The following is a 3170-nucleotide window of genomic DNA, read 5'->3' as shown; positions in this document are numbered from 1 at the left end:
GAGTTTTTAAAAAAAGGATTCCAATAGTCATAGCTGCCACCACGAACCTTCATTACAACAATGACCTCCTTCCTTTGACTTATGTAGAATTCACAACAGTATATTCTGTTCAGTACATCTCAAAAATATACTCTGTTCAGTATATCTCAAAAAATCAACTGTCAGTGTTACTGAACACTGCCACCAGCCTTTAAGGGTGTCCAGAAGTTTAAAAGACCAAGAAAACAAGAGTATCAAGTGTGTCAAGTTGTGCATAAAAATAGACCTTTAATCTTAATTAAGCTACAAAGTAGGCAATCAAGGAACTGACTAGGTCTAGGCATAGTTCGGATTTAAAGTATGCCAAAATGACTTGAACTGTTTCAGTAAAGCTGTGCTTGAGTAATGCATGGGTCAACCCCCCAAAAAACTGAATATCCCACTCTATACATAAAAGAATTTTTAAAAAGCTCCCTGCACTCCCAAAGCTATTTTGAAATTTATTTAAATACTTTATCTAACAGCTCTGTTATGGCACAAGACAGCACATAAAAAGTTTAAGGCTATTTTTTGTATGCACACGTGTAAAAGCTGGTCTTGGAATAAGAGCTGTCATATTTTCTTAATTCTGAGTCTTTAGTGTGGATTCGTAATAAAGTAGAGCTGCCATGGCAATAGTAGAGTTGTCCTGCATATAAAAAAAGACTGAATGTTGTCCTGAATGCAGTTTGTTTTTATAAAAAGCAAAAACCTCACACATTTACATTTGGTTTTTATCAGAGCAGCTCACTAATTCGTACAGTACATTGTCCAATAACATACAATGTAAACTACCAAAGAGATGCTCAAGTACTACAATAGGTGCAAAAGAAAAGTCCTAGGGTAAGAAAGCACACTGCTACTTGGGAGAGTCACTCCGTGATGAAAACAAACATCAGAATGCAGTTTTGGTGAAGTCAGTTAAGTCTCAAGGTTGTAATAAAGGCTATTTGTTAACTTTAGCCCTTTAGTTCTTAACCATTCAGTTAAGATCTGATAAAGCACTAGGCAGTTTGGCATTGATGGAGAAGCTCTTTACATGCTACTGTCACAGAAACAGAAAACAGACTCACAAGCACTTCCTTCACCTGAATGATCTGATCTTCTATGAATCCAGTCATACCAGGTTTCAACAAACCTATCTAAAGCAGTACATTTTAGGCTTCAAATTGCACTGTAACTGTTTCAGAAGAAACTATTTAATATCCACAAAACCTAGAAAAGAATTATCAACTGGTCAAATTACACAAACGTGATGCACAAAGCTGCTTATTTAAAACTCTGTTCCTCAACAACTACTTCAGTGTAAATCAGAGCTCTTACTTCAAAACAGAGTTCTTTAGTCCCATCTGCACAATCCTAGCTATTTTGATGGGAAGAAAGATGGTAACCCAAATTCTGCTCATTTGCTAATTTAACAGGTCTAATATTTTAATACTTCCTGGTACATTTTTCATTTGCTGAATTTTTGCATAATAATTTAGGAAAAGGGTTCATTATACTATCAACACAGGACCTGCACATTCTAGTGTTATTTACTTGCTGAGTAAAGTACATTGCTAACATAGTTATTTATGTAGGATTTAAAGGAACAGTAAATACACATCAAAACTATGACTATTGTCTGCACAGGTATGCAGGGTTTTTTTTTTCTCCCAAGTGAAATATTTGCAACCAAATTTAGCATATTAAGCACTGAACAAAACTGTTACATTTGCAGTATCATCTTAAATAGATGCAGTTATGAGGTGACCTGAGTATGCAACTGATCCATGGAAGCTACGTATATGCAAGTCAGTGAGAACTGCTCATGTGTAACAGATCAATATTCAGACCCAGAGACTGTCCACGACGACACCTACTTTGAAATTACTGAATCTAACTCTGTAAAAGAGGTACAAGGTCAACTTGTTTTATAAGTTGATATGATCCTGGTATTCAGGTCACTGCAGTTTTTTTGCATATCTGTATTGTATTTACTCAAATCCAAGTAATGCACTCCAGGAATACATGCAAAACCTCACTGAAGTTCCTGAACAGTTTCTGTTTGCCTTTCCCCTTCATTGTCATCTGTTATTATAATTTCAAAGGAACGATAAACTGCTGCATATCAGGACAGACCAGGTATCAAGAAATCTTCTGTTTTACATGCCAGCCTAAGTTGCTGTTAAAAAGGGAGAATGTATCTGCTGCTGTAAACTTCTGTGTAACAGATACCACGCTGACAAACCACCACCTTCAATGGACACACAAAACACCACTATGACAAAAAAGGAGGAAATCATGCACAGATATTTCAGTATTATGTGGCCAGGGTCTATAATACAGTGATGAGTCACGTCAGAGCAAATTTGTGCCAAGAGCGATTAATCATTCAGGCTGACTAACTCCAGAAGTAGCCAAGCAAGCCTCTAAGAGGCAGGTGGCATATTTTCTGGAAGAAAGAATACCGAGTAAGAGGATAACATGTTTTTTCCCCCCCCCTCCCCTGCACAAAAATCCTATGGACAAATAGAACAATACTGGGGCAAGTGCTTTAAAATGCAATTTTCCAGCCAATAAACCAACACCCGTGGGAATTCCTTGAAGGAAGTAGTTTTAAGAATGTGACTTACCTGAAGTACAAATTTCCAATATCAAAAAAATGCACACAATATACGAACATTGCTTTTTGGATACTCTTCCATTTAAAAGTTTCAAACATATTAACTTGTCTTATTTTGTTTAGGGCTGAGGCTGTTCATCAAGGTCACATAATTTGAGACTGCTGAAATACTTCAGCAATCCTTTGGTCCCAGCAGCTGTAAAACAGCCAAGTAAAAAAGAACCTTCCCTACACAAAAAAAAAAGGGGGGAGGGGTGTGGAAATAATCACCAGGAAAGTGTCTTCTAAACACCATCTGCTACGCACCAGAAAATGCAAGGTTTTGTTACAAAATACACATTTTCATACAAAAGACATCTTGCAAAACCATCCGATTGCCCCCCCCTCTGCAGATTACAATGGTGAATGGGATCAGTTGGTTGGTCTTGAGATTTTTGATTTAATAGGAAAAAAAGTCAAAGGACACACAGCATCACAACAACTGGTCCTTTAAATGGCAAAGGATTATGACAGTCTTAGTTTTCACCAGTGTTTAAAAAAAGCAGTA

Source organism: Nyctibius grandis, chromosome 9, assembly GCF_013368605.1.
Source record: "Nyctibius grandis isolate bNycGra1 chromosome 9, bNycGra1.pri, whole genome shotgun sequence".
NCBI lineage: Eukaryota > Metazoa > Chordata > Aves > Nyctibiiformes > Nyctibiidae > Nyctibius > Nyctibius grandis.
The sequence above is the reverse complement of the archived record's forward strand: the minus strand, read 5'-3'. Positions refer to the sequence as shown.